General features: G+C 37.3%; 1 protein-coding gene across 2 annotated transcripts in view; it reads left to right on the plus strand.

Annotated features, from left to right (window-relative positions):
• The window catches only part of LOC134656892 (uncharacterized protein CG3556), a 147,475-nt gene that overhangs the window by 48,330 nt on the left and 77,901 nt on the right, over positions 1-21,244 (plus strand). For both annotated transcript variants that reach the window (XM_063512435.1, XM_063512436.1), the window contains exon 2: positions 12,777-12,810. The gene's annotated coding sequence lies outside the window, so the exon portion shown is untranslated. The remainder of the gene's footprint in view (positions 1-12,776; positions 12,811-21,244) is intronic.

The following is a 21,244-nucleotide window of genomic DNA, read 5'->3' on the forward strand; positions in this document are numbered from 1 at the left end:
AAATGTAACGCACCTAAATAGTCTATATTGTATCCACAGACAAGACATCCTCTAGACTGAGCATAGTAACGCTACCCCCTCTGCCACTTATACGGTAGTTTTATTCCATCTTCGAGTCAATCACGTGCCGTGATTGTCCGTGTCTTTGAACGGACCAATCACAGCACGGGATTCGCTCACCTCGACCCCCGCACCCCCGTATTTTTGGCAGCATCGGTTTCATGAAATAATTGCTCTAAACTCCGTCTAGAGGATTCCTAGTCTATGATTGTATCCCACTGCTGGGCATATTAGGATATATGATTCCAATATTGTTCTAATATCGGTTTATCGGTTAGACGATCAAACAACGCAAAGTTGCTTATCTAGGGCATGTTCTCAGACATGAAAGATATAAACTCTTGCAGTTGATCATGATGGGAAAGGTCGCTGGAAAAAGGAAAGATGGTGGTCGAAGGAAATCGTGGTTGCGCAACCTCCGAAAATGGACCGGGATTAAAAGTGTGGCCAAACTCTTTCGCCTCACCAAGGACAAACAAAAATATGCGGAGCTGACTAACCTTCACTAGTTGGAGAGGCACCTGAAGAAGAAGAAGGAAATAGGCACGTTCGAATTGGCCTGATATTGTCGTGTTTACCAGGGCCAAATAACAAGCAAAAAGTTATTTGTTTCGCTGTAATACAATTCATAAAGCATCAATTTGAAGAGCTATTTGCTTCTTTTTTCGATACAGGGTTTTAATTTAACGAGCACATATTGGTTCCACGTAATATCCGATATTAAACCTGCATCTGTCGGAGGGCATTGTGTGCATAATGGAAAAATACGATTCATTTAAAAGGCATTGGGATGTTGTATGTTTAAGCAATGAATGATTTAAAAATGAATGAGTTTAATTTATTCATTGCTAATCTAACGGTCGTAGCCTTAAGTTGTTGCCGATAATATGGGTTTCCCGGTTGTCGCGAAAAGGCTTTCTTAAAACTATCCAGCTGTTCTCCTCCTATAGGTCGCATTTTTCAATAGATTCTCGTGAAATTTTGCGAGCAGATTCGATAATTAATTGTTTTTTTGTAGAAAATTCAGTTTTGGAAACGTAACTTTAAAATTCCCCGATTCCCCGGTTTAATGTATTTTTTGTATGTTACTCAACTTCTCAAGATAAATGGGCCGATTTGTGATTTTTGTTAATGTTATCAGAGTATGATTTACTTGGTTTCCTGGTCAGAATATACATTTTTTTTTATTAAAACATAAATCTTCTTCACAGAGTACATTTAGCAACCACTATCGACTGAAAAAAATTTTTAAACGTAAAAAGTGAACAGAAAAGCTACTTTCGCATTGCCTAGAATCAAAGGGATAGCAATTTAAAAAGAAGGGAAACTGAAGTGCTCAGCTAGAATGTAGAAAGTGGGGAAATATGGAGTGAATTCTTTAGGTGATACAAGATCTATAGGTATACGTGACTGTACCTACTCATTACCTACTGTAAGCAACTTTTCTCGGGTCGGATAGGTACGTCATTGTCATTACCAAACTTAAATGGAACTGGGCGGGACATGTTGCCAGGCATAGTGATGGCAGGTGGGCCAAAATATTAACGGAGTGGTGGTGGCCGCTTCAGACGAAAGGAGTGCCTGGCGTCCGTTGGCTCGTTGTGTGCCGATATTCGGAAGATTGCGGGTCACTTCTGGATGAGATTGGCTCAGGATAAGTGGCGTACTCTAAGATAGGCAGTGGGCGATAAAAGGCTGATTGATGATGATGATAAAGCAACTTTTCTTACGAGAACAATACAACCCTGTAATTACCGAAAAAAAATTTGGTGTTTCACACTGAAGTTGAACTCGAAAATTGTATGGTACCAGGATTTTACAAAATTGAAATTTTTTATATTGAATTTTTACACATAATTTCAGGGTATTTGAGATAAAAGGTAAAAATCCCGCGCAATCGCCATTTCTTACGTCGCATGTTTCGCGCGGCGCGCTATGTCTTTTGTCCCCTTCTAAAATACCTCCCTACCCCTCTTAAATACAGAATGCACAATTGCAGCAATCTAATCTCAGGAAGATTATATCAGGCACCAGATTTTAATTAAGTTCTAAGTAACTCAGTCTAACTGATATTAGTTCAGCAACTAAGTTCAGAAATTAAACGTTTCTCGGCTATTCGGCTAACCGTGACGTTTCGAAGTGATTTACAATTTAGTATCTTAAGTACACTAAAATGAAGTCAAGTACATGTACTAGGTAGTCAGAATTTAATTCATCGTAACTATCGAATCTGCTCGCAAAATTTCACGAGAATCGGTTGCAAAATGCTACTATGTGTTGCTACCACCAGTTTGGCACTGACATATTACGCTATCGAGAAATACTTTGTATGCTTCTTGCTCGTTCTCGCATATTAGTGCGAGCGAGATGCATAGAAAGTAAATTACGTAGAAGTTAGCGTATATGTCAGTTTTGACACTGTCAGTGACTCATATGGGGTATAGTAGAAGAGAACAGCTGGACAAACAAATAGAAAGCATTTTTATTTTTATATAGCAAACTTCTCTATTGTAGTCTAAAATTAATCTAGTAGCTTACCATGTTTCACGTCCATTACTGTTTAGGTACCAGGAGAACAGAAGCTAGTAGTATGAGGATGCATTTCCTCGCATTGTCCCTGCTAATGCAGGCGCTGAATGCCGGAATTACCGCCGTTATACCTAACTGGCCCTACATTCCCGACGCAAGGCAAGCTTTCATTGCTCTGGGTCATATAAAAGTGAGCTTACATAGTGAGCGTGCGAGGGTGTAGGTGTAACATCTGTAGCCTATGTCACCTTATGATCAAAGTCGAAAACTAAAAGGTTATAACATACCTAATCGAAGTTATACGCTCTCATTTATAAACGACATTCTTAAATTACATGAAAATTGATAAGAACAGGTGTGTTAGTTTTCGTCCAGCTCTAGAGCCAGCTCGTTTCGTCCAGCTCTTTTCGTCCACTTGGCGAAATTTAAATATAAACCTAGGTACAATGCTGCACAAATTTGGACTTATTGCAATCCTAATGTCTAAACAATAATCTATCTACATAAAAATTATACAGTGTGGAAAGATAAGTCGGGCCCTGGAGGGAAACTACCTTAAATCCTTAAGCTGGCTCATTTTACTTAATGGAGACATTCCTTTATTTTTAAAAATAAACAAAACTGCATTCAAAATATTTTTCTTTTTTTCTTCGATTTGGCTTGTCTAATAAAATCTTGAGTACACATTTCACTCAGTATCAGTGTATTACATTTTATGGATATTTTGTACGACAGACGAGTTTAAGACCTAATATTTCTTGGAGAAATGTTATAATTAACATAACTGTATCGACTAGTAAAATAAAATTGCGAGTTTTTATTTTTTGGAATTTTTAGTCGGTTCGAGTCCCGGGCGAGGCAAGCGAGTTTTAGAAAATCTTTGAATGCAGTTTTGTTTTTTTTTTAAATAAAGGAATGTCTCCTTTAAGTAAAATGAGCCAGCTTAAGGATTTAAGGTAGTTTCCCTCCAGGGCCCGACTTATCTTTCCACACTGTATACATATCGCAAGTAGCAAATTAAATATAAAAATATATTATTTGCTAATCTGTCAAGTGGACGAAAACTAGAGCATGGACGGAAACTAGCGCAATTACCCTATGTTTTTTTTTGTTAGCCTAGTTTAGTATGAATATATTTTTGTATTTTAAGCGTATTTTGTTACGTAAATGTTACAATTCTTATAATATGCATAACTCCCAAAAAATCTTACGTGACAGCTTACTCCATATTAAATGAAATGTCAGAGGTACCTTTAAAGGTAATCCAATGAAACATCCTATTTATTCTGGTCTTTTTGAAGCGAATACTCGCCTGTTTTCAGAACTATGGACAAAACAGACCGTTCCTTACACGCCACAAACCTAGATCTATTTTTCGCGAAATCCTATCTCATTAAATAATTTAGTTACAAAATCAGCCTTAGCCAGTAGCATTAAGGTTTAAATTCTATTAGGAGTTCTGGGATGGTAGTAGTTTGTAGCAAATAGGATAGGAGTCGTTAAATTGCAGTAGTCTTGCCGGAGATAAGCTGTTGTTTATGTGGGTTAATGTACATAGAAGTGGTAGTTAAGTATATACATATTGTACGGGTCTTTACGACTAGGTACATGCTTAGATTATCAAGCAAAATTGTGTAGTGCTAATGCTACTATGACTACTATACTACATATATCATTGTATAGTATTCATATCGTATGTAAACCCATCAAAAACATTACATATAATGACACAAAAAAAAACTAAACCAAAATCGGTTCATCCGTTTGGGAGCTACGATACCACAGACAGGTACACAGATACACAGACAGACACGTTAAACTTATAACACCCCTCTCTTTGCGTCGAGGGTTAAAAAGATGCAAGTCTCGCAACGCAATTCTTCTACTACAAAAAAGTTTGGTTATTTTAGCCAGTGGGTGTTAAACCCGTTACGGTGGCTAAGTACGGGTTACCCGTATCAATATTAGATATCTATAATTTTTAATAGGTACGTATAATGACTTAGCCATCGCACATTAATGCTTGACTCGGCCTAAATAATAAACGTTCCTCATTAGGGTTAAAGTAAAAAAGACATCATTACCTTTTCTCATTATTAAAGCACACAGTCGTCTGAAATTGGCCGTTCATTTGCAAAGAAAACACCAGATTACCAGATACAATATTATTTCTGGCTTCAGCATTTTGTTCATTAAAGGCGTGCTTTTTTCTTGTTTATGAAAAACAAAGTTTTTGTAGTAAGTTTATTTACACAAAAAATAATACCTAAGTATATTATATTCGTATTTTTAGTAATCACCACAAAAGATAGGTTGCAATAAAATAGGTTTTCATGGGTGAACAAAGTAACCTTGGGGAGCTAAAGTACCCCGACCCTACGGTACTGATAGTGATACCTATAGGTTGCTACATAGCAAAGATAATAATATTTGATATTGACAAAAGTCTGAGCAGAGTTCATGATAAAATTGTGCCGGCAAACAAAATAACCTTAATAAAATGGTCCGTAATAAAAACTTAGTTTTTGTTTTTATTTTCTTAGCAAATATTTTTATTACAATATAGCAGATGTTTTTTGTATTATTGCTTTGTTGACTTTCAAATTATATACCGATTATACCTACTTGAACTTGAATTAATATAATAAAATATAATAACAAATAAAATATAATAGCCGCTGGGCCGTGGTGTTCGGATGTAACCGGCTAACTAGAGCGGTAGAAAATGAAACTAGGTTCATATAGTAAAACAATATAATATTAAAAATATGTACAATAAAATAAAGTAATTTTCGTCAGTACGTAAGCCTAAACAAATAAAATATCGTCACTGGCCTTAACGTTCTTGCATCCCGATCTTTGTCGAACCAAACGATCAATTCTGGCCGCGGGTGCTACCGCATCCGATGTCGTAGGCTCAGCAAGGTCCACGCAGAGAAAAACTTCAGCAGCAAATATCCATCAAAAGAAACAGCAACAGTAATAAGTACCTCTTCAGTTTTAAGGCAGAAGTAAAGGCTGCAACAATCGTACGTTCTTAGACGTCGGGTCGGAACCTAACCCAAGCCTCATTTCGTTACAGGAAACCAGTGACGTACAAATAAGACTTGGATTAGGTTTAATTTAAACATAAACAGAAACTTAATACTATATATACAATTATACAAATATTACCTGCATTAGTGGCAGCCTTCGTATATAGTTTTTAGTACAAATCATAAGCATCGAGTCTCATTTAATAAATAAAATCAAAGTTGTGCAATTTGCAACAGAATTCCAATTGAATATTGATGAGAAAAAACAAAAGACGGGCGAATGGCTTAGTTTTTATTTTACAACCGGCCAGTGCGCGCGGTGGCTGCACTATGCAGGTTTGCCATGTTACACGGAGGCGAAGAAGTTGGTTGGAGACTTGGGGCGGCGTCTACGTGACAGAGGGTGCGATCCAGGTTCAGAGTATCTTTGGCACTTTTGGGCTGGGTGGGGGTCGGAATGGGGGTGATAAGTAGGTTAGTTTATTAATAGTGTGCTTTTTTTTAAGGTAGTTTTAGTGTCTTTGTATTTTTTTAAATTGTATTATTGTATTTATTAAGTTATGAAAAAAATTTACAATAACAAATTGTCAAATAATAACCTTAGGTATTATAATAAAGTTGTGTCAAAAGAATGATTCGTTCTTATAAAGTTAAGTAGGTACGTTTTTTTTGTACTTACTTAAAAACTTCGTTGTTTTAAAAAGTACGTCCTATGTCTAATTTAAACAATGATAAATTAAAATGAGAAATATTATCGGCGTCTAGTCATCGCTATGGGAAATGGCGTCGCTGCGCAGTTGCGTCAACGTCGCGCCGAGCAGCAGCAGCAGCCAAAGAGTTCACTAGACGCCGACGCTCGGAAGACGCTAGTGTGGGGTGATTCTATGAGATAACACAGCAGTGTCAGCGTTTAAAGCCTTGGACCGACGCCCCCATGAGTATCCGATGTAAGTATCTATTAACGAATCAGATATACGCCTGGCTCCCAGCCAACAAGGATAGGTATTCACATAACAAAGCTTAGTGCCAGTTTAAGTACGGTTTCGAGATTTGTACTAATTAGGGTATATTAAAACTGTATTAAATAGGTTACTCACTTATCTAATACCTTTAAACGAGCAATTCTTGTTAATTCTTGTTTATTTATATATTTATTTATTTATAAATATATATTTCGGGGATCTCGGAAACGGCTCTAACGATTTCGATGAAATTTGCTATATGAGGGTTTTCGGGGGCGAAAAATCGATCTAGTAGGTCTTATCTCTGGGGAAACGCGCATTTTCGAGTTTTTATATGTTTTCCGAGCGAAGCTCGGTTACCCAGATATTTATTAATTCTATCCCATTAAATATTATCCCATTAAAATCAATATATAAAAAAAAGCTTGAGCCTCTCAAGACTTTCCGGCAGGGTACGTCTCCTGCGTCACTTTTTGAAACCCTGGTTTTTGTCGTACAATTAAGTACATAGCCCATATATTATCATGAGCCGCGTCGAAAGCATGTGGTCGAATGATTCGTTTGTTGTGTTGTGTTGTATTTGCCATTCAACTGACAAACGCGTTGGTGCAACAACTGCCAAATTCGTTTATTTCATGACGCTCTCAAACAACAGTTAACTATGATTTATATGACTTGATATAACTAGGATTTTACGACTAGGCCCACGAGGCAAACGCTCGTCATCACTCGTGAATATCACCCAACTTATGCATTCATAGGGCGGCTAACACGTACGGGGAAGCGGAATAACGTTATGAATTTTGCAATTGTTTCAGCTTTATTGGTACTGTGAGTAAATAGGCTTTTTGATCTGGGTTTCGAATAAGCCGGCAACCCTGTTTCGGATAAATAAAGTTAGAAGAAAAAGGCCTTGAGATTGCTAATTTTCATATTCTTAACAACCGTATTATCATATTAAAAAAATACGATTTTTTAAAACTCTTCTATTAGATTAGCCCATTGCACCTTTACACCATAACGCTATTATGTTAGGTGGGTCGGAATATTCACTATGTTAGTGAATACAGGATTGTCCCTAAAGCTTCTGTGAGCCTGGTAACCCTCTCAGGTTTGTGCATCGGGCTCACTATATTTGCAGTTGCACTGTCAGTGTACAAACAGAGCGTATCGGATGTACGGAACTGTATATTATGAATATTGTAAATCTCGAGAGAACTTCTAGACTAGACTACTGAATTTAGTGTTAACAATACATATAAGCTGGGAACGGCGGATAAACATCTCTCGAGGTTTGTTTCTCGAATCGTGTTCGTGTTGAATTGGTGTAAAATAAAATGTATCTCTCTCTCTCTCTCTCTCTCTCTCTCTCTCTCTCTCACACACACACACACACATAAAAGACTTAATTTAATATTTATATTAAGTTTCATGTTATTTTAGCACTAAAGTGTCATATTCTCCAGCGCAACCATTTCCAGGTTCAACAGATTTTCAGTTTCTGTTAAGTTATTATGCGAGGTATAATACTGTTTTTTCTGTTTCCTCTTTCATAATCTGGATCGAGTTTTTTTTTATCTTTATAATATACAAGCGACCCGCCCCGGCTTCGCGCGGGCTACACAAAACCTCTATTGACAGGTTAAAACCTTTAAAAATATTCAGTAGTTTTTAAGTTTATCGCGAACATACATACACACAGACGGATATGGCGGGGGGCTTTATTTTATACTAGCGACCCGCCCCGGCTTCGCACGGGTAGTTCAACGAATTTACACCAAACCTTTACAAATTATACACCAAAACCTTTCGCAAGAATCACTCTGGTGAGGTAAGGTGAAAACTGCATGAAAATCCGTACGGTAGTTTTTGAGTTTATCGCGAACATACAGACAGACAGACGCGGCAGGGGACTTTGTTTAATATGTATTGAATTGATTGATTGATGATGTTATACTTACCAGTGGACTTAAATTAAGCCAATCTTTAAAAGAATCCATCTTGACGGCGGTTGGTATCTAGGTATAGCGGTGGTGATTATATACCAGGGCAACACTACTAAACTCAAACACCAGGCTCGCATAAACCATAACAGCCACGAAATAGCTTGCGGTAATTTGATGGCAGGTTATTAAGCGATCGTCGCCGGGGACAGCTTTTAACCGAATTACCGGGTGAGTACTAGCCGTGGAGTACCTCGTACAGACTCCACACTTACTTAAATGCGCTATTTTTACCAGCTTTGAAAATGAGGAGGTTCACAATTCGTCCGGATATTTGTTTTTAATATTTTGTGTATGCCCATTTACTGCATAATAAGGATTTTTTTAAAGGGAATAAGTTCTCATTTGGTCTTATTACATTTACTTCAGGATATAATGAGGGAAATATGTAGACCCCGAGCAAAATTGTTAAATATTATGGTCACACGTGATTATGATAACTTTGATAGTATGTATAGCGCGCCCCGTACGTTGGGTTACGCCCGACTCTTTTAATATGAGGGTTTTAGTATGGACCGGTATTGTACTGCGCCCCGTACCTGTCATTACCCCTTAGTACCCCTATACTATTAATACCCCTTATTGGACTGTACTGTCAAGTACAATTTTTTTTCCTAAAGATTCTACTTGTGCACCTTGAGCTACACGATTCAGTAACATTCTAGATAATTTAAAACTCAACTCTAAGTTAGTAAGTGAGCAAAAGCGAGCGCCAATAAGTATGTGTGTGATGAGATGACCCTTGAATCGTCTTACAAGCTCCATCTAGCAGTGAAGCAATCTGTGGCACCAGGCTCGCAGGGTGATGTCGTATTAACCTTAATGGTCAGTCTTATGTAACCTAATTATGGGGCAAAGTAAATATTCCTGCTATCCTGGCTAATAGGTATGATAGGTGAGTCGGTTTATATGCTCACATACACAAACCTTGTAATGTCCTTTCTCGCCTCAAGTACCGTCAATGTATAAATTTTTTCCATTTAATATAACTTTGCCCAACGCTTTAGCAAAAATAGTTACAGATACACTTCTTGAAAAAAGTGAATAAAGTGTATCTGTAACTACTTTTAAGTAATTTTATTTAGCTTTTACTGAACTGTGACGCGGTGGGCAAAGTTGTGTGTATGGGTAAAGTTTTATACTACAGTACATGCATTTATGATAATACATTTTATGCTGACATGACATTTTTCGGATAAAATTTATGCAGGGACACGCAACCCACACGCTACACGATAATATCATGAGGGTACGTGGAACCGTTTTTACACAACAGTTTTTCTTGCGAAATTGTGTTAAATGTAGGTACTTACATAGGTACCTACTTGTAATGCCTTCTGTTTAACTAAACTTGTTTATAAAGATATTCTAAGCTTCAGGAATATCTTTATAAACGACTGAACGAACGCCATACGGTGAATAAAAAAAACTAAACTTGTTTAATTAATCTTTTTTTTGTTGTTGTGTGAGAAAGAGTCTTGCAAGTGCGTTGCCGATCTTTAAGATGAGCGTAAGCTCTATTCTTGAAGGTGTGAAGGTCGTATTAAGTCCGTTCATTCAACAGGCGGCCTAGCCAAGGTGACGATCGCTATCGCTTCGCCAACGAATCGCTTTGTGTCTCTCTATCACTTTTCCATATTAGCGTGACAGGGACAGTTGCGTTTCGTTCGCTACGGAGTACGGAGCGTTAGCGATTCGCATGTTGGCCACGGGGCCAGTTTAGCTGTGCGAGGCAGGAAGGTTCTGAAAATACGCAAAATTTTAGGACTGCCCACCATTTAAGTGGTAAAGATTTAAATGTCACGTAGAGCGATGGCGGAAAGAACAAGTAGGTATACCACGAAGGTATGCCCCGTATGCCCAATTTTTAACTGTCTGTTACTGGGAATGTATGTTTTTGCGAGTCATAACTCTTAATCAAAAATATTCGGCGCGATTCACCGCACTATTAATATTCATTGTATCGAGTGACGTCATTACTTGCCTGTCGGCGAGCCGATATCATATTTCACAAATAATATCGTCCTGTGAAAATTTTGGGGAATGCTAAAAATATCTTTTTATCAGATTTTTCATTCCAAATGGAGTAGTAGTAAATTCAATTACCACATTCGAAATTTTACACCTACATATTTTTATTTTAATGTTAAATATTTCTCTCATGTAAGCTGGCTGGCAAGCCTAGTTTAAGTAATTTCCAAGCAAAGATACGTGATCGAAGGCGGATCATACGCAGATCAAACAGGCTTATCAATCACGTAAGCATTATCAGGTAAAATACAGTTACCATCAGAAGTAATGAAGCTGCCAAAGTGCTGAAAAGTATCTAAACAAGCACTTCGCCTTGACAATAGAAAATAGAGTGTTCTTATCTTTGTGAGCGCCTTAGCCGCTCCTATATATCTGATGGTGCCTGTACACCTACACTTAAATTTTAAGACTTAAAATCATCACTTCACTCAAAAACCATCAGGATGACTCACGCTAGAACGCGCCGGTTTCGGGCCGAGGTTTCAGACACTTCGTATTCTATGAAGGATGATCCCTGATCATTGATCAGTGATCACGTGATGATTTCTATAGAAAACTGAGGTATCAAACGGCCTTGGCGCGGATCCGGACCGTTCTAGCGTGAGTCATCCTTTATTAGAGTTTTAAGTAAACCCACGCGTAAACAACTTCCACAGCGCAGATTTATTTCAAAAACTAAAATTTTAAATGTAATGCCAGACGCAGTTGCAATGACGTGCCACGGAAAAGGTACCTTATGGCGGCTGGCGCTTACATCGCTTAGCACCGCAATAGTATTGGAGCGGCGTTAATAATAGCGTAAGCGACAACCGCCATAAGGTACCTTTACGTCACAAAATAATACAAAGACTCTCAAAATACTTGGATGGATTCGGGCTGTTAATAATTTGAGCTAGTTCTCGCGAAGTCAATCCAAGTTTTACACAATTCGTGGAATTTGCTGAAAGCATCTCCATTTAAACTTCAGCAGCTCTGCATTTAATGACTCCTTTGTTAGTTAGTTGCTTTAATATTTCAAAGATAAAACTACTAATACATTATATTGTTTACTAGCTTAATTTCATTTTTGCCTTTTACTTTACATTTCGTTTAGCTATTTTCATTTGTTTGCCGTATGTGTCACTTTAATCATCATCACCGGTAGGTTGAAAGGTATTTCACCCTAGAGAAAAATAGTTATTTGTACAACAAGAGATCAAAGTTTGATATTTCTTCGAGTGCTTATTTTGAGTCCCGTGCAAGCGAAAGATTCTATAACGATATACTCGCTACGCTCGTGAATCTAATTTAGAATCTTGAGCGTAGTAAGGGACTCAAAAGCGCACGAGATGTAAATAACTTTGATCTCGTGTAGTTCACAAAACTTTTCACCTCAGCAGTGAGAACATATTAGAGAACCCGAAAAATGTATTTCTTCTTCATCGCTTACCTCTATTCACTCATGTTTTCTTAAGATATACCAACAATTAAATTTTCACCTCAGCAGCTCGAACAAGGGTACTTTGCTCCCTAAAAACAGTGAGCAAAATCGCATTTTGCTACACGTACCCTTGTTCGAGCTGCTGAGGTGAAAAATAGATTGCTCACTTCATACATCAGTTATGGTACCAAAAAGACTATTATTTTTAGTGTCGACATCTAGCATCGAGTCGCGGAATTATCAGTACTGCTACTTGACATATTACTTAATATATTTCTCTATGCTTTCACTTCTACCACCCTTATCTTACTTATCAACCGCCTAATATGTTTAAGTGGTAGACCTGTAAGTAATGCATGTTTTTGCACTTACAATGATTTTAGAATCAGAAAAAACACGGGTAATAATAGAAAAAGACGGGTAGTCTATCTCGCGGGCGATACTTGGTATAAATTTACTTTCAAGGATCACGTTGCCTATTGTTTCCATAAAACGCCACTTGTGAATTTGTCTCTTACAGAAACGGAAATTTTCAAACTTTTTTTTTCACATAAATATTTTTGGATCTATATTACAGTTCTGAGATAAAAAATGGTGGTTCTTTGAGAAAATTCTCCTTATTAAATTATCCCTGAAACATATTCCGCAATTTTAGTCTATATATAACCTATTAAGCTCCCAAAGAACGAACAAATTAGTCTACCCTTCGCCACGTAATACATCTTTATTGTTTCAGAGCCCGGAATTAAGCTATTAAAAGAAATACTTCGGTAAGTACCTCTTATCTTATCTTTCCACATAAATCTTATCTGCACCGCGCACAAAAGATCAGAAAATACCTGCGATATTAATTTAAAAGAGAAATTTACGAGAAAGTAACGCGCCGTTTTCCATTTTAGAGAATATTAATATGGCATTTTCTGGCAATTTATGTTGAGTTTTACCTTAAAAGATAATTTGTTTACGGCGTCGCATCGCTTAGCCTTATTACCGTCATTATAACCGTTTATTTATTAACTTGTAAGCCTTTATTAGTACATTATTGTCGAGGTTCGGAAGTAGCTACTTGCAGGCTGAGGATTCGTTTTAAACGGACGACCTTGGGAGTCCGTTTAATTGAATCCGAAGCCAGCAAGTAGCCTTCCAGCCGAGTCATATATAGTGCTTTTCTCAAAAATGGTGCAAGAAATAGAAATATTTTACAGAACTTACAGAAGCAACGTTCTAATTTTCACAGAAAAAAATACAATCATTAAAAAAAATTGTTTGCCGCCTTTAAAAAAAAAGAAGTGTATTTTCCTGCTGAAAATACGCCAACCTATTTGAGACACCTAAATAGTCGCGGTACCAACATTAAGCCTGTAACAGACTATCGCACCGCACCGCGACCTTGGAGCGTCGCACCCATAAGTGAGAGCGAGAAAGAGATATCTGTTTCACCCATAAGTGAGAGGGAGAAAGAGATATCTGTTTCTCGCTCTCACTTATGGGTGCGACGCTCCAAGGTCGCGGTGCGGTGCGATAGTCTGTTATAGGCTTTATAAAATAAGTGCTGATCATCTGTTTGGCTGTTTAAGGGACCTATGCCTTCATTTGATATGGCCATTTAAAGTTTTAAAAAGTTTGGAACTCGTTAAATAATGGAATTTGTATGCGACATTGCAGTCCCGAAATCGAGACTGCAATGTTTTTAACTTTTTAATTTTTTGAATGACCATAAACTACGCACTTCGCGACCTATTTTTTAACCGGCAACGTCGACTTTGCCGTCCATTTTTGAGAAAAGGAAATTTTCATAGGTAGCAAATTACTATCGTACCCTATTTTATAGCCATCTCCGTGGTAAATTTAATAGTTATTTGTACAACAAGAGATCAAAGTTTGATATTTCTTCGAGTGCTTATTTTGAGTCCCGTGCAAGCGAAAGATTCTATAGTATCTTGAATTCTATAGTATATAGAATCTAATTTAGAATCTTGAGCGTAGTAAGGGACTCAAAAGCGCACGAGATGTAAATAACTTTGATCTCGTGTAGTTCACAAAACTTTTCACCTCAGCAGTGAGAACATATTAGACAACCTGAAAAATGTAATCCTCCTTCATCACTTACCTATTCACACATGCTTTCTTAAGATATACTAACAATTAAGTTGAATTATGTACCACAATCAAACACAAAAACAAAACGTAGTAAATTTCAGTTAAATAGGTAATATATGGAAACAACTACCATCAATTTGATTGACACTTCAATCGATAACTTTTTTTTTGTAAAAAAAAAAACATTGTAAGATACGGTCCGAATTGCGGATACTTACTATAAACCAATTTATATTTGCGGATACTTTGTAAACTATAGTAGAGATTCTTAAAACTATAATTATTTATTTTACGTGATATTCTGTGTATTTTTTGAGTTCATTATTTTAATCGTACAATAAATAACGTAAAATATAGTGTTTTTATCAGTTTTTATGAAATTTTAAATTTTATTTTCATTAATTAAATATTAAGAATCCATACTCGTATGTATTTTGGAACGATGCGTTCTGACGTTTTTCGGGGGTCTATTATAAATAATATAAATGTAGTTTGAACTTTTTTTTTGTCTCTTTCTTTTTGCTAAAGACGTGAAAAGGACAGAGATAATAGAATCCAAGTATTTCGAACTTGTATTAGACCCCGCATGTTGAAATGACATTTGAATATTAAGGTCACTTGAATGTCATTTTGTCTCACTCAGTGAGCAAAATCGCATTTTGCTCACTGTTTTTAAGTAGCAAAGTACCCTTGTTCGAGCTGCTGAGGTGAAAAACTTATTTCTAGAAATCCAATTTTGAATTTAGGTTTTCGTTTAGTTCATAATCAGCTTTAAAAAAGGACGAAACCTACGTCAATATGATGATTTCACCAATGTCAAATTAAAGTACATAGTTTCATTTAGGGAAATAATAGCTGGACTTTACTTATAGCCACGATACATTGCCGGATGTTGACTAAAGTATGGTTAGGCCTTTTAAGCTCTAGAGTTCATACAAAGCCATAATATGGCGGTTATAATGCATATAATATATTGCATTTTTTTAATAATTTTCACTGCATAGTTACTTCCACGGTAGTTAATTGCATAAGCTATAAAGAATACAACGGTCAGAGCCCGGGCCGGGGCGCTGACCGTAACATTGTAACGTAAGTCAATATTAATGAGCAATTAATAAAAAAAAATATTCTCGAGACAACTTCGCCATTTTAAAGTTCAATCGGAAATTCAACCCAAACAAACTGGTAACCAGTTAGAAAAAACGCGCCGTAATCATAATAAAGAACCATAAGCACTGGTAGTTTCCGAACACCATACATCTTCTTTGGTGTTGCCAGTGCGAACGATGATAGATGTTGCCAGGGAAATTACCTACGTGGAAAATGCACTTTCAAGATGGCGACTATGAAGATTTACGAGTATGTACACACATGGAAACTATACGTACCTAACGGGTTGCTGTTTATTTTGCTTTCCCTTTTGAAGTATAATACTATTTCTCCTCGTATATTCCTTGTAAGACTGAGGCTAATTTTGGCGATTTGACAAGCTTTTATTTACTTTCACCTGACCGTTGTCTGTCTGTAATCAAATCTTGCAAGTTAAATTTGATCCACTTCCCGGTTTCCGATTGAGCTGAAATTTTGCATGCATGTATAAATCGGATGACAATGCAATATCATGGTACCATCGAGCTGATCTGATGATGGAGACAGGAGGTGGCCATAGGAACTATGTGATGAAACAACGCAACCTAATTGTGTTAGGGGTTTTTAGAATTGTCTCGATGAGTATTAGTTGTCTGTCGTAAAAAAGTACAGTCGGTGATAAAAGCTGGTACCAAAAATGAAATTTTTGCCAAAAACGAAATTTTTGCCAAAAACTTATTGAATTTGGAACTTTCTTTTATTTTTAGTACCTAGAGCTTTATATGTACTCGAATTTAATTAACTTAGTACGGTCGAGATTATAGTTATGTGTTATGTATGGTTATGTGTGGTTTTGATGAATTGCAATACAATAAGAAGCAAAATTATAATTATGTATAGGTATCACATTACATTAGGTACGTTCAAGTGACAAAATCTAATCAACTATAGGTGATCAAAATGTATGTAAAAAGAAAAATGTTTTTTTATTTTTATTTAATCTGTTTATTTCATAAAATAAGCAAGCATATTTACAAAACTTAACTACTAATCTTAAATTAAAAAGATTTTTTGAGATTAAAAAGATTTTTTGAGTCTAGTTGATGTCTAGTATTCGTTTTTATTTCTACAAATTATAATACAAATAAATTAGAGCAAATAGAAGTTTTACATACAAAACGAAATAGATGATACGTATTTTCATGCCAAGTTTTATGTAACTAATTCAAGCATGTCGTTAAAATGATAACGTAACTTCCATTGTATGGGATCGGCTTGTTGGCGTCGGCCTCATGTGACTCGTAATATGAGGACTCTAAAAACTCGCGTGTAAGTAACTACACTAGTTCGTAATAGCGACGTGCATATTAAATGGACCAGAAGTGCCTCGAGGCATGTGACGTCCTTAATGCGCACGTTTAATACTCGCCGTATGGAATGCATCATGTTATGAGACTAGTTCTAGTGATGTGACGTTCCGTGGAGCCCAGCGTGGGATGCTCCCAGTAAAGTAATTTATTAAGCAGGCTCTTGAGTATAACGTCCATAATGCGCGCTCGTTTAATACTCACCATGTGAAATGCATCGTGTTATGAGACTAGTTCTAGTGATGTGACGTTCCGTGGACCCCAGGGTGGCATGTTCCCAATAAAATACTCTTATAAGTAGTACCGTAAAACGAGGTGACTTTAGGAAATTTTGGGGATACTTTGATAGTTTTAAAACTGCCACTAAATTATCATTATTCATTATTTTCTCGAACTGTTCGTGTAACAAGTTAGATTATTATACATACTTGTTTACCTACTACTAAAAAATCCGAATAAAAATATGTAACGGCTGAAAAACTGAAATATCGAAGTCGCCCCTGCATTTGAAAGTCACCCCGGTTTACGGTACATATTAGGTACTTAGAGCTGTGACGTCCATAATGCGCGTGTTTACCTAATACTCACCATGTGAAATGCATCGTAAATACATCGTACCTCGCTCTCGCTGTTTTGTCGTTGATTTTTTTTCTCCCTTCGCGACCGAGTTATTAATGTCTTCTTAAACAGTAAAAATAAAAATAAAACAGCATAAAGAACGAAAATTACAATATCGTCGTTAGTATATGTAAGTGATAATTTTCCCTCTGTGTTGGGGTAAGTTATTCCTTTAGGGCATTTTACCCGGGTACATCACTACCCCCTGCCTCGTAGCGTAAGAAGTTAGCTGTAATATGTCTTGCGATTCATGCTCTCCTAGTACCTAGTACCAATTTGGTCTGATATACTTAATGCTCTTGTGGTTTCAAATTAGGTTTTTATGAAAGAATTTTTACCAAAGTGCACTATGTAATGAATGAAGTTATACTTAAAGGGGCCCACTGATTGACAGTCCGCCGGACGGTATCGGCCTGTCAGTTGTTCGGAACTATCAACTTTTTGTTCTAACTGACAGGCCGATACCGTCCGGCGGACTGTCAATTAGTGGGCCCCTTAAGTAGGTACCAGTTGTCTTTATTCCTTACTAGCGACTCGCCCCGGCTTCGCACGGGTTAACAAATTATACATAAACCTTTCTCTTGAATCACTCTATCTATTAAAAAAAAAACCGCATCAAAATCCGTTGCGTAGTTTTAAAGATCTAAGCATACAGACAGACAGCGGGTAGCGACTTTATTTTATACTATGTAGTGATAATGGGTACAAAATATCATACTTTTTGCTAAAAGTTATACCCTGACATCTATTTAATTATACAGAGTTGGTCGGACTTTTTAATCAAGTAGGTACCTAAGGCCACGCGGCTGGTTTTTATTATACAGAAATTACAAAATGCTCCAGTACATACATATTACAAGAATTTGAATACAAAAGCCAAGTATCCATGTTGTAAACCACAAATTGACTTTGTTCCTCGATCATACCGCGGTATTCGGAAAACAAGATCTGTTCTAGAGAAGAGAACGATACGATATGTACTAGATACCTGGTAGTTTAGATTTCAACTAGATTTCTTTTGCAGCTCAATTTGGGCAACCAATGTCACTTTACGTTAAATTATCGTATTAAGATCGTTTCAAAATCGTTTTGAGATCTAAGAATACATAACGAGACGTTTTAGACAATGTGGAAATCGTTCAAGAGTATCTCCAGAATCGCGGAAATGTCAAATTTGACAGGCTAGATCTTAAAAATATCGTTGTCGTATCTTGTGATGTCTAATAGATATCTAATAGATGTCTAGTTCAAAATCCGAATCGGGCCCATAGTCCCAAACTCTCCATCATATAACAAACGTAGAATAATGGATTCAGCCGCGGCCTCTCTGTCTGTCCGTCTAGCCGTATACAATTGAATTTTTCACTGCCCCGGCTTATTTGCCCACCGTCTGCCCCTGTGTCCTACTAATAAAATGGCGTATGTACAGTCATCAGCAAAAGTTGCTAAGCGGGTGAATTGTTCAAAATTACCTTGACATGCTCTTAATTTCTAAACAATTAAAACAAGATCATTTTGAACACCCGGGCTCAGCACGGTTCCATTTTTATCGACTATCACTATGCCCGTCACTTTCGCACTTACATACTTGTTAGAACGTGACAGGCATGGTGACAAATGATAAAAATGCGACCGTGCTACTAGGGCTGGCCCGCTTAGCAATGTCTGCTGCTGAATGTACTAAATATGTAACCGAACAAAAATGTCCATTCGCTGTGCAGGGTAGTTACGTCCGAAACGTCTCGCGAAGGCGAATTTGTAATGAGAGTAATGTTAACAAAGACATAAGCGCCTGCGGCAAAAAAGTTTTCCAGTTTCACATTAGTGTTAATATCTGGGTGACCGAGCTTCGCTCGGAAAACATATAAAAACTCGAAAATGCGCGTTTTCCCAGAGATATGACCTAGCTAGATCGATTTTTCGCCCCCAAAAACCCCCATAATTATAGTAAATTTCATGGAAATCGTTAGAGCCGTCTCCGAGATCCCCGAAATATATATATATATATGTCGGCGACGGATGGTCCCAATGGCGGTGGGCGCGTGGGGGTAGTACCTAGATGTATTACTTCACAGCCAAAATAGTAGGTATGCTACCAACGCATGAAATAAACATTCAGACTCGTTACCCATACTAGTGCCTACTATATTTTAGTACTAAATAATCACAACGACCAATCACTATTCCAAAATTATTTAAATCAAAAATAAAAAGATCACATGAAACCGTTCAAATCTTTATTTTACAGAAGTAAGCTTCTAATGGCACATAAGAAATCAAAATAACACTTGGAATAAAACACTTAGCTAAACGGTTAAACAACGTGAGAATCTATAAGCTTTCAGAATAATCCTTCAGGTGTAAGCCTTCAGGAACGTAGCGAATTAGGCACGAGCTTGGCTAACGTCCGATCTCTAGCGCGGTCCGATCAAGAAGACTGAAGCCAGTTCCAGCGGCGGAGCCAACGGCTCCCGCCTCCAATTCAAGTTGGTAAACCTGCCTGACCAGTCTACCAACATAACGACAAAAATGCCTGCTCGTGCCTACCTTCACTCAAGATACACATCTTGACGTTCCAAAGCCTTCTACCTGTCATTTTAGTTCAATAATACGCCAATAGATGGTGGCGTTACTCACTACGCAGCTTCATTATTTCGTTACAAGCAAATAATACATAGTCAAACATTGCTAATCGACTTTTACAGGCGTCTAACTATGAACTGTAATGCTGCAATACGTCTTTCTGGTGTCTCGCTCCGACACGGCCGTCCTGCGCTACACACGTCCTCGTGTGTGGGTGTATGCATTTGATTCTGTAACAAAATACTCAGCACAGTATCTCATCGCTCGGTCATTCCTGACCAATAATTTGGGTCTCACTCAAATTACTATTAAAATCAAACTTTGTTATCAATCAAACCAGAAAAAATAATTGTTCAAAATTACTTTAACAATCCTCAATTCTCTAGTCAAAAAGAGTCCATCGAGCAACGACTAAATAAAAATAATCATCAGTAATCATCGCCGCTATCTAACGGATACACTCCAATAATCATCGCCTCCATCTGGCGGATACTCTCAAATTTATGTGAAAACAGAACAATCCCAAACATCAAAAACACAAATCACAACAGCTCTAATTCATTGCTCGACAGTATCACTAGTATCACTACTATTGTCGTCAAACTCGTCAATATCAATTTACGGGGAAATTATCTGGCATTAAAAAAAAATTAGTCATATGTGATCTAAATTTTTGTAAGACATCTTAAAATAAATAACATTCTGAATTGATAGTTCCAATTTTACTCGTATGAACACAGTACATAAACGGGAATTCATTTTTAACAAAACAACACCAGTCCTTCGGTGCATTGCCAGTCTTTCGGCAGATACCAGACCCTCGTCAGAAGTAACCATCTCAGCCGCGTAAGTGCTACTCCTCGCAAAGAGCATTCTGCACATAAAAAGCAGACCACGTGCACCTCTTACATGCTCCGGCACTTCTGATGCGGTCACTAAACAATACCCAGTCCATCGAAAGCAAAACAGTATTGCCCAGTTCATCGGGCGTGCCTTCAGTCCATCGAAAGCAAAACAGTAGTACCCAGTCCATCGGGCGTACTCTCAGTCCTTCGAAAGTACAAGCTTTCAGTCCGTCGAAAGCAAAACAATGTTAACAGTGAATTCCAAAAAAAAGAAAATAAAAACAGGTCTTTAAATCATTTTACTCAGAACCATTGGTACTATCAGCGTCAACAAATCAACTGAAACTGAACATTACTGATCAAAATAACTGAAAATCGCTTTTTACTTTAGCTTTTACAACAGAAACTCGCTCAAGAGTTCTAAACAGATGTAAGACATCTAAAAATAATCCCAACGAAATGGGAACTGCTCACCAGCTTAATAAAGTATGATGCACGCGACCAAGTCAAAGGTGGTGGTGGTGAGGTCCAACCCAAGCACGGAGGCTGATCCTTTCCGCTTGCCGTTGCCGTTGCTGCGGCAGACTGCAAGAGACACGATG

The sequence above is a fragment of the Cydia amplana genome, chromosome 19 (genome assembly GCF_948474715.1).
Source record: "Cydia amplana chromosome 19, ilCydAmpl1.1, whole genome shotgun sequence".
Classification (NCBI taxonomy): Eukaryota; Metazoa; Arthropoda; class Insecta; order Lepidoptera; family Tortricidae; genus Cydia; species Cydia amplana.